Here is a 15,392-nt window from a genome sequence, read left to right on the forward strand (position 1 = left end):
CAGGCTTCATTCATTACGTACATGTATCAACTAGATCAGGGCCGGACTGGGAACCACAACCGACCCTGGCAAAGTGCTCGGCCGCCCCCCACTCGGGGGGTTGGAGGTGCCGCCCAGCTCTTTGCTGGGGCCGGTTTTCGGCATATTTTGGTACAGGGCCGATTTTGCAGCCATGCTGCAAAAACGGCCCTGTAACAAAAACGGCCCCCAGAGGCCCAAAACCGGCCCCACCCGTGCGGCGCACCAGGGGATAGCCCGGTGCCCACTATGGCCAGTCCGTCCCTGAACTAGATGCGTTCCTGTATATCAGTGAATGAAGTCTGCTACAAATGAAAGACAGACCCAAGTACTGTGCCAATGCTCTGACCTCTCATTGTGCTCTCTGGAAAGGTACCCCGAACGGTGGGACCAGCGGGTGTGGTGGTGGAGTGTGCTTTAAGTACATTACAATCCACAGCAGAAGAAGTGATAAAGACGTAGGGTAGCGGACTAGGATGGAAACACGCAGGACAGTAATACATGAATGCTTGGCACTCACACTAAAGATGTTATGAGCGGGAGAGGCGACAAAAGAAGTGCTAAGCACTGAATCACCAACACCCCATTGTTGGGTAGGCAGAAAATCGTTCATTTGCAATGCTTAAAAAAAACTGTCCCAATCTAAAACTTCTTCCAGGGTTGGCAGAGCTTGAACAATCTACAGGTTGCTTATGGACCTAACTATAAACATGTTGGCAATTTGTCTCTTGGGGCAAAGTTCTCCTATTCAGATCCCATCTAAGGGTGAATGCCCAATGCACCTCCCTCTCTCCAGCTCTTCATGCCAGCCCCCAGGTTTCACAAGTCCATCTAACTCCTATTGGTATGTCACCAATTTAAAAAAAAAAAACTCTTGGTCAAGATATGCTTGAAATATCTTGACCACCAACTGTTCGGGGAATTTACAAAGAAAATAAAACTAAGCTTAAATTGCAAAGCGAAATGTCATATGAAGGTCATGTAATTAAAACAAGCAACGGTAGGGTTGAAGGCAGAGGATGAATACGTTCCTTCATTTCAAGAGTCACATTATAGCAGCACTGCACAAAACCGCGTAGTTTTATTTATGTAGAGTGCACATAGTTTGCACAAGAACATTATGTGTATTTTACATACATGTTGTGTTTGCATCCAAATCTGTTGTTTGCAGCATTTTAAAACATTTTATTCATAATCAAAAAGGACGTAATTGACCTCAGAATTCAAAACCTGGTGGAAAAAATGTTGCAAGTGTGACGCAAGCAGTGCTTAATTTGCAAAAAAATAAGTGCCAGGGCTCTCGTCAGGAGGCCACTGCACCTTGTGCCACACATAGCCCCCGCCATTCCTGCCAATGATAGTAACAACACAACTACTAACCAGCAAACTCCTGCAAGTATGACAATTCGGACTATTCCAGACCCCCAAAGCTAGAAGAATGGCTTGGGTGGCAGGTAGTATTAGTTTTTAATGTATATTGAGTTAATAATAATTCACTGTTGTTGTGGCCCTTTCTAAATCAGCCAGACAGCACCACCTTGTGGCAGACTATCATGAGCCCCGGTGTTGACAATTAAGTGCCGGTGCTGAGCACTGGAAACCACCGGCTCAAATTAAGCACTGGAAATATCACATCTCTACTCAGTGACCTATATTCTCCAGAATGGGCATACACCAGTTGCTCAAAATAATTATGCAAGGGTGTAAGCCCTGTTAGTGAGGTAGACCCTGCAAGGATATCTATGCAAGATTATACTTGTGGTAATATCTACTTTCAAACTTACACTTTGGCTGACCCCGACACGTGGATAGTTTGTGGGTGTAGGATTTATTTCTTGTTAAGAATTCTCCCTGTACTGCGCTCAATTTAAGAGCTTTTTAAGGTCCTTGACAGTGACTCCGTTTGCATTGTTTGCGCTTTACAAACTTATTGCAGTATTCCGCTACTGAAAAACTGAAACACAAACATAAGAAGCTCACAATTTACATTATTTCGATCAAACTCTTTCCTTTAGTTAGTTTAATACTTTTACACAGCACAGAAAAGAGCTAAAGGTAACAGAGCCACCACAACTATAAATGCACTTTCCCCACTGATTGTCAGACTGGAGTTAGAATACAAAATATAACCCCATCCTCCTTCATCTCCCCAAAGTACACATTTTCTCCAATCTTTGTTAGACTAGAGTTGAAATAGCAAATCTGAACCATGCAATTTGTTTGATGCACTGGAGTTAGAATAGTAAATCTCTCCCTCCCCCACCCCATATACACCTGCCACAATGTTTGTTAGGTTGAGTTAGATGAGTAAATCTGACCCTCCATGTATGTACCTGATAGATTGGTGTTACATTAGTAAATGTGGCCCCTTCTCCCCACCAACCAAATGTGTGCAGTTTCCCCATTGTTAGACTGAGGTTATAATACTACATTTGCTCCTCCACCCATGTATGCCCTTTGCCCAATGTTTGTTGGACAGGAACTAAAATATTACATCCCCACCCCTCAAAGTGACTCCTACAGTGGTTGTAGTTTACCCAATATTTGTCAGAATGGAGTTAGACCAGTAACTGTAATCCCCATAATGTATGTAGTTTCAATAGTGTTTGCTGTACTGGAAATGTTCGCATTGTTCAAATAATTGTTTGGACTGGAAATAGAAGAGAATACCCCCCACTTCCTCCCCCCCCCTCTTCTCACATATACACCACATATACACTTACCCCAATGTTTGTTAAACTCAAATTATTATAGTACATTTGACCATGAAAAATGCATGCACTTGCCCCATTTATTAGGTCTCGCGACCTATCAATGCGCATGCGCATTGAGCGGAGCGAGATATAAAGGGGCTTAAACAGAGCTTACCGAGATCGGGCGATTCCATGCAGTGCCCGTGAAAGCTCGCTCAATGCGCATGTGCATTGCCATAAAAAGCGCGTGCACTGACACCAGCCCCCCTCCCACAGTCATCCCCCAGCATGCGCTGTGCCAACAAGCCTTTGAAGTGAAGCTTAGCTTCACTTCAAAGGTATCCGCTACCCCCGCCCCCTGCTTCACACGTTTCTCGCATTTCTCAATCTACTCCCTCCCTCGCCTCCCTCGCCCTTCAATCCGCTACCCCCACCCCCTGCTTCACACGTTTCTCGCATTTCTCAATCTCCTCCCTCCCTCGCCTCCCTCGCCCTTCAGCGTGCCTTCAGCCTCCATCCTTTCTTTCCCTCTTCCTTGTTGCGTTTAGGGTGTACTTTCATGTACGTATAAATTGCCACCAAGACTACAAAAGTATTCTAGTGTGCTAATATTTCTAAGCCATACAACATAGTGGGCACTAATTGGAATCTAGCTCCAAGTGTACCTTAATAGCCTTTGATTACTTTCCCGTGCCTGGCCCATTTCAGTACGGTAGACATCCGTCTCCCACCACCCCTACCCCCATCGCAAAGTTTATCCTAACGCTTTTATTATTTTCCTATGTCCAGATAAAACCGGTTTAATTTCTTTCGCTGGTTTTTGCCATAGTAACTATTGCTTAGTTTCATGTTATTTCTGGGAGCAGAATATACAAGAATATAATCTACAAAGTAACGGCCCACAATTGACATGCAATGTTTAATTTGCAATTGATCTTAATTTAAAGTTGCTATTGGGCATAACACTTCGTTGGAAGGGCTGACATCCGGCATGTGCAAAATTTAAGAGCTTTACAGTACATCGTTTTTGCTGTACAGTCTAAGCATTTTATGTAGGTGTCTGCTTCTAATGTTGGAATTATCCATGTGAGAATTAGTTTGTATGGAAGGTAACGTCCTGTACAAAATCGGGAACGTTTTTATGTGTGGAAAACTGCCATCGGTGCCGAAATGAGACAGGGCATCTATTGAGTTAGTTGAGGGTTGACCCATGAGTAAGCCATTTATATGTGCATCCAGTCAATTGCATTTGTTCCACTAATACAATCTGTTCTAACGCACATCAATTTATACCAATGTGATAGTGCTTAAGGCAGAGTGTACCATTTTGTGTTGTAGATGTGCTTATATGTACACACATATTGGCAGTGTCTTTTATGCAGTGGGCAGTTCTTATGGTATAGAGATACTGTAACCCGTAGGGGTTGTAGTTAACATAAGTTTTAAGAACAAACCTTTACGTTCATAAAACTTGCACCATCGTGAGGATCTTATTTGTTGCATTGTGTAGTATGCATTTGTATTGCATAGCAGGGATGTATGTACGCTCTACTGTAAAATGTTTTGGGGATTGGTAAAGCGCACGGCTGGCCAAGGGCTTCCCAGCGCTGAAAATATAATATTTCACTTATTTTTATTCAACTCCGTTTCTTGGCATAGATACCTAGAATCGTGCATTTTTCACTCTAGTTATTTGAACAAATATTGTGATTTATATGGGAATCAAAAACAATAGTGTTGGTAAATTGTAATACAGGCCAACATTTGTAAGCACATTGAGATTTGGGTCCCTCGTTTCTAATAGGGAATCAATCGGAGAAAGCAGTATCTTGGAATGCATACATGGATTTGGGCAACCTGTCATTAAAGTTAAACAAGCATTAAAAATGCAATAGGTCGCTCCTTTTATTAAGTTAAAGCCACTTCCTCTGCTATACAATACCATTAGCAAAGCAAATGGCTTTAACTTAATTAAATGCGAGACCTATTGCATTTTCAATGCTTGTATTAAACTGGAGTTAAAACAGTAAATCTACACTCCCAACCATGTATGCATTTTCCCCAATATATCTAATAGTTTATTTAGAATAGTGTATTTTAATTGTTTTTATCTGTTTATGTTTAATGATCTTCGACTGAAGGTAGGTTACTACAAGTTATATTACCCCAAAAAGTAGTAAAGTTTTTTTAGCATATTTAATTTAAAAATGTCTTTTTTTAATTGTTTTATTTCTTTTGCTTATTTTCTAAATGTATATTCTATTTTATTAGTATTTTAAAAAGAAAACGTTTTTATTACATACTTTGAAACGTATTTATAGTGGCTTAATAAGTGTAAAGTATTTTTAAGAATTAATAAGTACAGAGGTTTAACGTGTTTTATTATTTCATGTAAATTATTAATATATGTTTTTATTTAAGTGAGATTTCATTTATAAAATAAATATATTTTAATTTATGATCTAAGTTGTCAATAATTATTTTAAAAAGTTACATCTGATTTAACAATTGTTTCACTTAATAAATCCATGTTCATATAATTTTTATGTTAAAAATATCTCTAAATGTATTACATTTTGTAAAATAATGTAACTTTTATTTGAAAAATCAATATTTTTCAATACAATTAAATACATATACTTAACAAAAAAATTTGCATTTGTTGGACTATGTTATTTAGGTGCTCTAACTTTTTAGACCTCATAGTATAAATATATAAAGTTGATTTTTTTTGTTGGCAATGTTTTTGCAACAATATTTTTAACACTGCCACTTTAGAATTTTGTGTTTGTTATCAAGGGGCCCTTTCTCCATTTAAGTATAGGGGAATAGAGTAAGCACCAGTGGCTTGAAAAGCAGGCCTAAAAGTTCCTCTTTTGGAGCCTTCCTGGCCCCACAATGGGCACCTGTCAGGGTGAGAAGACACCATGATGATGCACGTCGCCTCGGTGTGTGAGGGTCTCACGTCCTCAATAAATAGATTAACTGGTGCAGTGTGTACCATCAACTGTCATACCTTTTATGGTATATATATGAGTAAAGGAGTAGATGTCTGATTAACCTTAATAGTATTGTCTCTGAATCCTCGTTTGATTTATTATATTTTTAGGGAAATTGAAGTTGATAGCTTTTCAGACATATTTTTTAAGATGTTGATTTATAGGGGCTCATTTTCAGAGCACAAGAATACCCAATGATCGGAATTGAACAATCCATGCAAGCACTGGGAACCTGTCATGATTCCTCCAGGGATTTCAGGGCTGAGGGCAGCCAACATCTCAAGGGATCTATATGAGAGAATGAGGACTTGCTGAGGGATTTGGTCCTGGAATGAATGATACTTCTGATCATTTCTGATTTTTCAGGCGATTATCAGGGTCCCACTTGCACTCACTATTATTTCTGCACCACCTGAATTAACAGGACCTCTGGTATCCTTTTGGGTGAGAAAAGAAAACTGTAAAACAGAGAATACAGACTGTGTGTAGTTATAGTTGAGGCATGAAGCAAGCATTATAAAACAATTTTCCCTCCCTGGAACAATACATCCTTTGACTGAGTAATTCCCGTCTGGAAATAGTCTGTCTCTGGCCCATGGTTTATACCTGCCTTGTCTGTAATATCTTTTTTATCTTATGCAGTGCATATTAGGTCTCATGACTAGACCTCCAAGCATTTATCTTTATGCACCATGTGTATTGTGCAATACAGTATCTCTAATGTTCGTGTTCTCATTAAAGACAATCACAGCACTGGCATAGGATTTCAGAGCACCAGGTAAAAGGACATTTTGCCAATTAAGTGTTCTCATATTTCTTGGCTTATGTCTAAAATGACCTTACTGTTGCACCAGCACTAACAATAAAATACACAAGGCCTGTTTTCTTTGGTTTGTCTTGCACAGCAGTCCCCACACATGCTGATCCACTGACATAAGGTGCAAAGTAGACCTGGTTGAAGTTCAAATTATGCCGGCGCAATTTCGGAAAAGACATGCTATGCAAAGTTCCTGAAACTAGGCCTTTACGTCACACAGTACCGGCTCGTGGAGGGAGTGCTGTGGGGCCGTGAGGCGGGGCGGGGGAGGGGCAGGGTAAGGGGTAGTAAACTATGGAAAAAGTCCAAATGGGGGTAAATAAACTCATTAAACGAATTTTGTTGCGCATGCTGCATCGTATTTGGCAATGGAGCGTGCACAATGAAATTCGTTTTAATTATTTATTTGTTTACTTACCTCCGTTCGGCCCTATTCTGTAGTTTACTACCCCCCGCCCTGCCCCTCCAAATGCCTCACCGCCCGCAGCACTCCCTCCAAGAGCCGCTACTGATGTCACATGATCCAGTGCTTTATTCTAAAAGAATTAGTGCCGGGCCGAACGTTTTGCTCAGAAGCCTGTGACCAGGGCCGGACTGACTACCGGGCAGTTTGGAATGCTGCCGAGCTGGGGGCTGATTTCACTGCAGTGGGGGCTGATTTCGTTCATGGAGACCTGCGTGTGCTTCAAAATAATTAAAGCAAAATGAATTTCGTTTAGCTCACGCAGATCCCCATCAACGAAATCAGCCCCCAGCTCAGCAGCATTCCAAACTGCCCAGTAGCCCACGGTTAAGTACAAATTCAGTTTTGGTGGGCACAGGGAGAGCAAGGGATAAAGCTGACGTCAAGACTTGAATCTGGTTCCCCAGCTCCGAAGCGCCAGCTCTGGCCATTATGCCACATCTCCCTTCCCACTTGTTGGATTTGTTGGTTATGTGTTAGGCAGCACTAACAGGAGAAATGGGCTGGTCGTAGCTAACTCCTGAGGAGAGGCCCAGCACTTTTTTTTTTTTACAAATTAACCACTTATGTAACGATGTCGAAGAAAATTATGAGAATTTTACACACCCTTAGTACAAAGCAGAAGGGTTTAGAAGCTTGCAGCATTCTCAAGAGAGATATATTTCTTCCATCTCCTTAGGCAGACCTAATAGTTGGAAAATGTATGGGAAGCCACAGAAAGATTTCTGTATAATCTCTATTTTTCTGAACTTTATCACAAAGTTTAGGATGATTAGTGCTTTACATTTCAAAAAGCTTGTTCACTATCTAGACAAGTTTGATGTATTATCTTATGGGTGGCCGCTGAAGTTGTGAAGGCAACTTTAGTAGGTTTGTGCTTCAATATTTTGGTAGGAAGAAGCTATTGTGGCTCAACATTTCTGAACACGCTCCAGCTTATTTTTCTTTCCGGAGTTTTATATAGCGCAAACTTGACCCGAAGGTATCAGAGCGCTTTACATGAGCACCAGTTGCGTTACATAAGGACCCATTCATTTTTGTCAGGCACGGGGAGAATAAGGGATTTACCCAGAATCACAGGTTGTTGAGTATCGTTGCTGAGACTCGAACCAGGTTTCCCAGATTTGAGGTTGATCGCCCTAGACGTTAGGCCACATCCTCTCCCCAGCTTTGCACATCCGGACACTGACTAATCTAATCCTGCCTAAATGTTGTCTGAATTCCTTAATACGAAGAAGAGCTGGCTTATTCCCTGCACGGAGAAGAGAGCGAGAACTTGTGAAAGTAAAAATATAATTGAGGGGCATAGGGTTGTGGTGGTGAAGGGTCAGACTGAGCGACAACTCACCCCTTCATATGGTAGAAGTCATTGGGATATGGGCCCAGGGTGCAAAACCACTGCCATACTATTAATGCATGATGACTACCATCACGGCACCTTAGACTGAAGGACCACAGAGGACAACAAGCATTGGCAAAGCCAATGTATATGGCTTGCATTTTTATTCCTAATGAAAACATTTTTAAAAGGCCAACTGCAGGGAAAAACAAAGCAAAACAATTGCTTTCTGTATAAAATGCATCTCTGGGTTAAAGAAATTAAAGTGTGATGATTCAGATTACTTCATGTATGTAAAATAGCCCCTCATGCTTTGAAATTCAAGTACTCCATATGAGGTGGAAGGATTCACTAAAAAGCCAATACCAGAAGGTGAGAGTATATTTTTCTTTGTGCAATTAAAGTCCATTTGGGCTATATTTTAGAACATTGTTAACACTAGGAGAGATGGGGAGCTGCACAGTCAACCTAGATCTAGACAAGCATTGGTGATGCCAATAGGCCTGACTTTAAAGGAATGTTGTATGCAGTGGCAGCCGCTAGCATGGAAAAGTGGAGGGGCAGTGCGGGGGACAAACAAAAAAAAGTAAAACTTACCTGAAAAACACTTACAAAAAAAGTAAAACTTACCCGCCTCCTCACTCTTTAGCTCCTGATTTATAGTAGCGGCACACACAGGCTCCCAGACTCCCCTGCGCCAATCCAGATGCTGCTTTCATGCTGGTATTTCCCAGCATTAAAGAAGCGCTGGGATTGGGCGACGAGGCTTGTTTCACGCTCCAGCAGGGACTGGGAGCCTATGCTTCTGAGCCCTGCTGATATCTCCAAGCAACAGCCTGGAGATATCCAAGTGTGCATGTCGGTTTGGCCGTCCTGAGACGGCTAGCCAAACAGACTAGCGCACTTGGTGCTCTGTACCCACCACTCCTCCTTCTGCTGATGTCTCCACCCTCAAGATTCGGCTGCAAATCCCTCCTACATGTAAAATAAAGTGATAATAAAGCAGATTTATTAGTTGTTTTATTACCTTTTTATTTTACATGTTTTTATGCTGGTTCCAGCAGTGGGGGGATGCTCCTCAGCCATAACAGATAAGCAACCCCTGGTTGCATGGTAATGTGAAGCATTACAAGTAAATAGCATGGGAATGTATAACTATTTGTGTTGAAGCAAAGAACTGTAGAATAATATTGGTTACGGTTAAAAATTCAGGTGACAGTTGAACTTTCAAGTCATATCTAAACATTTATGTAGGTTAATGACTACCCAACACCCATCTGTGCTGCTGCCAGAGAACAACACCATAAAGTTTCTAGTTGTCTAAAACACTTCAATAACTTTACAGTGTCATATGTGTGCCCTTAAAAGTTCAATCTCACACAGCTGGATAAATAAACAAAATGATCACAGCTGCATGGAGGACAAGTACAATTTTTGTGAAAGCACACAACTTCCACCCAATCAAAAAAAACATGTACTTCTGGCTCACAACATGTGGGCAGAGACAAAGCCCCTCTCCAGTGATGCTCACATAATTGTCTGGCAACAGCTGTGCTGTCAATCCTGGGTATAAAAGAAGTGAACAGAATTGCACAGTGTTTGCAGCTCACAAAATAAGAAATGGATTAAAATGCGTGTGCTTCTCCCATGGGGACACGGAGACACTGAGGCCAGGGAGACATTGACAGAGAGAAAACAGAGAGACACAAAATGCTAGGACATGGGAGAAGGAGAGACACTGGCAGAAGGAAAAACTGACATGAGCGATGTAGCTGATACGCAAAGGATTTTTGTCAAAGTGACAAGGGTTAATCGAAAGACATAACACCCGCATACAAACAAACAACACACAACGGGATAGCCAACACCCACCTGACATCAGCCTGCTTAAGTCAACAGCAATAGAAACAGCAAACAACACCTTCTACAAAAAAACTGTGTAGGATATCATTATGTTGTATGGGGTTGGTGGTTCCACAGCCTTAAATGTTCCAAATATCGTGGGCTTGGTCATCAGTGGTTCAGCTAGTGCAGTGGCACCGGGGACCAGAGGTGTAAGAGGGCCGAGCCTGCCTTCAAGTAGATGCAGTTAATTTAAAGCCCATTCAATCCATTTTTTTTTTTCACATAGAGGCTGCCTGGGGTGTGCCTGTGTTTTCGTCTTTCTGGAGGGTGGGTGGTTTCGGGAGAGTTAAGGGAAAGGCGAAAATGGAAAAAAGAAAAGGATGAAAGTAAATGGGAGAGTAAAAGAAAGAAAGAAGAGGAGTAGAGGAAACAGTAACCGAAAGGGAGAAGTGGATAATTCTGAAAGAGAACAGGATAAGAAAAAACAAGTTAAGAGCAAAGGGCCAGAAATAAAGAGGGCAGCGGCTGAAAGCAAAAAGTGGGCGAGAGAGAAGGAGAAAGATGATTAGAGATAGAATGCAAGGAAGCAGATGAGAGGGGGGCAAAGATGGGATAAGAGACGGGTAAACTGAGGCTCTTTCTTGGAGGCCTGGAAACAGAAGGGCAGCAATGGATAGCGCGGCAGGAACATTATCACCAGGTGATAGGCGTGTGAGTGGCCTAATGCCTTCCCAGTTATGTCTGTGTTTTGTTAAGACCCTAGTAGGTTTGTTGGGGGGAGGGGGGGGGCATGCTTGTATTACGGCCTATGACACACAGGCGTCGTCAACATTGAACATATACATATATTCAATTTCTGCGGAGAGCTGACAGCCATCGCCCACACCCCCACTCTCGCCCTACTAAATATGTCTCCCCGCTTCATAAATAGGGATCTACCATCTGTGCCCCCAGTAAGAGAAGGGGAGAAGTGATAACGTTTGGTACCGTCTGTTCTTTGTGGGTACGCTCCGGTGCCCTCCTAGTACTGATAACTAGGTGGGGTACGGGGTGGGGTTGGGAGGGAGTCTGAGATCTCCGCTCCAATGCAGCGTCGTGTGTTTTTGACGCCCCCATTACAATGGTATGGTCCATATGGGTATCGCCCCCCTCTCCACGACAGTGATTAATATTGCTGTCATCACGTGCGGTTTTAATCACAGATATACAGCGCCCACCTGCCTCGGGCGGCGCTAATCTGCATACATTAACCCCGAGGCCTGGCACTCATTAGGACCGAGAAAATAATGAGGGTTATTGGAGGGGGGAGGTGACCAAGACGATGGGGGCGCGCGCTGCTCAAGTGAAAAACAAGACGAGGGTAATAACGTCGGATTACTGCACAATATTGTTGCAAAATCTATTAAAGACTGCATTATAATGTAACAGTCAAACATTGGGAGAGAGGGCGAGGGGTGGGAGAAAAGTAGACCAAAAGTTGTTTGTGTGTGTAAAAGGCCGCTTTATTAAGACACAGGTGCACATTACAAACACAAACCTTGGCAACGCCTTACAAAACTAAACCTCACTAAATAATTAAATAACTACAAATTCAGCCCCCCGGACCCTCCCCCACCCCTAAAACCTTTGAGCCCTCCCGCTCCCAACAATACATCAATAAAATATAACAGCATTATAACATTACGTCATCAATAAAATTACATCATCAATAAAACATTTCGTCATTAAACAAACATACGTCATCGTTAAAACTTTATTCGTCCAACCACAATTGCAATAACAACGGTCAGGTCCTCCATAACCATAAACCCTGCCTGACCCTGCACTCCTGCAGATACCCCCCCCTCACAAAACTGAACGGTCAAACCATGACCAACATACCCCAGCACTTGTCAAAGAAATACTTGAACTAATACTCAACCAGCAATCTGCCTAAAAACCGTAATGATACCCAAAAACACCGCACAGCACCTGTGTCTAGCGACGGATACAAATACAAGAGAAACAACCCCTGCACACCGGTAGCCCACAAAACAGCCTTTTACTTAAAAAAGAAAATAGGGGCAAAAAACGCCCAAAAAATGGGGAAAAAACTGAGCAGCGAGGGGAAAAGCGGAGCATTTAAAGCGAAAAATTGAGGGAGGGAGGGTGGGACAAAAAGCTATGAGCCCACCTAGCCACCAGGTCACCAAACCTAAAATGGTGGCTGGTAGGCAGTGGGCGGGGGGTTTATAATTGGGCTATGCTGGTCCTACTGGACCAGCCCAATTCTAGAAACTTCTGTCCCTCTTAAAGGGACACCCCTCGCAGCTCTCCCAAACCGCCCGGGGGAGGAGACCTCCCGGCGGTCGGCTCCCTCCCCCAAGCCCCCCTTGGGAGAGAGGGCGAGGGGTGGGAGAAAAGTAGACCAAAAGTTGTTTGTGTGTGTAAAAGGCCGCTTTATTAAGACACAGGTGCACATTACAAACACAAACCTTGGCAACGCCTTACAAAACTAAACCTCACTAAATAATTAAATAACTACAAATTCAGCCCCCCGGACCCTCCCCCACCCCTAAAACCTTTGAGCCCTCCCGCTCCCAACAATACATCAATAAAATATAACAGCATTATAACATTACGTCATCAATAAAATTACATCATCAATAAAACATTTCGTCATTAAACAAACATACGTCATCGTTAAAACTTTATTCGTCCAACCACAATTGCAATAACAACGGTCAGGTCCTCCATAACCATAAACCCTGCCTGACCCTGCACTCCTGCAGATACCCCCCCCTCACAAAACTGAACGGTCAAACCATGACCAACATACCCCAGCACTTGTCAAAGAAATACTTGAACTAATACTCAACCAGCAATCTGCCTAAAAACCGTAATGATACCCAAAAACACCGCCACCCAGAAAGGTAGGCGGGGGAAGCAACGCCTCCCTTTCTGCCCCCCAACCGCAAAGCGAAAGACAACCAGAAAATCAACGCTGCATGGCCAAAGCCCGGGCTAAAACCTCACGAATCTCCAACAAGTAAAGTTCCATGCCCACCCGGGACAGATGAACTCCATCATCCCTAAAGAACTCAACAGCCTCAAACTTAATGTCCCTGTGTGAAATCCTACTGAAACCAAGGCTCCTACAGCAACGAGACACCTCCGAATTCACTTTCTTCCTAGCCCGATCGACAGCCCTGGGATTCACCGCTCCCCTCCATATCCTGCGAGGAATCAACTCTGTCCAAAAAACGTGACACCCAGCCCATCGTTCCTTAATGAGGCCTAAATCTTGTTTCATAGCTCGCAGCAAGACTACACCTTTCGTTGCACATAGGTCATTTTCTCCCAAATGAATGACTAAAATATCCGGGCAGACACCGCCCACCATGTTGTTGTTCAAACAAGGGATCAACTCTCTCCAGAGCATCCCACCTTTACCCTTCCAAAGAACGTTAAACATTCGATCATTGAAACCAAGTAGATCTCCAAAGTAACTCCTCGCCGCCTGGACTCTGGCCCACTTGACAAATGAATGCCCCACTATCCAGACCGTTACCACCGAGGAGCGAGGCCCAGCAACGGATCCTGAAAAAGAAAAAAGAGTTAGAATCCTGTGAAGGAGGATGACGCATGCGCCTCCTCCGCCGAGCTCCTCACGTAACGCTGGAAACAGTTAGAAGACCAGCGCCCCAATCGCTTAATATCCCTTTCAGACCAATTTCTGTGAAAAGCTTCAGTGGCAGCACCTATTCTGAAAGAGTGAGTACCATAAATATTGCCATCGAGACCTATGTGCTGTAGCGCTTTGCGCAAAACCATACGTAATTGATAAGGTGTTACAGGGGTGCCATTGATATGTTGGAAAACCAGGACTTCATCGCCACCCCCACACAAGGAACGCCAGCGCCGCGCAAGCAGTAGAGGGCAAGTAAGCTTCGGAGCACATGCCTGTAACCATACACCTTTCCCCTTACCCGTCTGATCCGTTTTAGAACTGGCCAACCATACATGAACTCCCTCATCATAACAGAAAACGTCCTTCCAAAACAATCCACACTTATACTTTGAACCCAACAACTCAGATACCCTGAAAGCACCAAAAAACATGAAAGCCATCAACATAGAGAAAAGACATGCCTCAAAATCATCTGAACAAACTAAAGGCAAAACCGTAATTAACCTGGCAAGAACTTGCCAAGATATAGGGGCTCTGGATCTACCAACGTGCCCTTGCTCCCTGGCCCAGCCCTCAAGCATCCTTCTACCAATTTCCCCCGCAGATGGAGGATAGCCCCACCACAACTTCCCCATGAAAGCAATCCCCGCCAGTTTCCCAGCAATGGTTACTTTGGTCAAACCCTTATCCATGAGGTCCAGTATAAAGTTGACCACATCATCCGACCGACTCGACAGATCCTCCCTTCTGACAGCACCAGATTCCAGAAATTCCTTCCACGCAAGGGAATACGCAGAACGCGTGGACACAGACAGAGAACCTACCACCAATTGAACGACCCGACCTCGCCGACGTGCCACAGATGACTCGGCATCGGAGTCGGGGATCTGTCCGCATCCTTCGCCAGACCACGGAATCTCTCCCACTGTGAACGAGACAGAGCATCCGCAATGTCATTGTCCACACCAGGAATGTGCAACGCACGAAAATGAATATCGTGTTTCAAACAACCAAGAACAAAAACTCTCATAAGTTTCAACACTTGTCCGTCCCTGGCCGATTGGCGATTCACTATCTCCACCACCGCCATGTTATCCACACGAAACAGCACTTTCTTGTGCGCCAATTCCTCCCCCCACAATGTCAAGGCGACCAATAAGGGGAACATTTCCAGAAAAGTGATGCTGCGACCTCCATTCAACCATTCATCAGGCCAACGTTCAGCACACCATTTGCCATTCCAAAAGAGCCCAAAACCATCACTGCCAGCAGCATCCGAAAACATTTGTACATCCCACTGAAAGTCAACCTCTCTGACCAAGGGGACACCATTGAAGGAGTTCAGAAAAAACTTCCACATTCTCAAATCCTCCTTGACGCCAGCAGACAGACGAACACGATGGTGGGGCAAATGATGACCTGCCAAAGCCCTGCCCAGTCTCCTACAAAAAGTCCTGCCCGCTCTCACCACTCTGCAGGCAAAATTCAAATGACCCAAAAGCACTTGAATCTCTTTCACCAACACTTTTCTCTTTGACAACATCACAT

General features: G+C 43.5%; 1 protein-coding gene across 2 annotated transcripts in view; it reads left to right on the forward strand.

Annotated features, from left to right (window-relative positions):
* Positions 1-15,392, forward strand: part of LOC144823766 (peptide methionine sulfoxide reductase MsrA-like) — a 193,854-nt gene that overhangs the window by 128,224 nt on the left and 50,238 nt on the right. The gene's annotated exons all lie outside the window — the stretch shown is intronic.

Source organism: Lissotriton helveticus, chromosome 3_1 (genome assembly GCF_964261635.1).
Source record: "Lissotriton helveticus chromosome 3_1, aLisHel1.1, whole genome shotgun sequence".
Classification (NCBI taxonomy): Eukaryota; Metazoa; Chordata; class Amphibia; order Caudata; family Salamandridae; genus Lissotriton; species Lissotriton helveticus.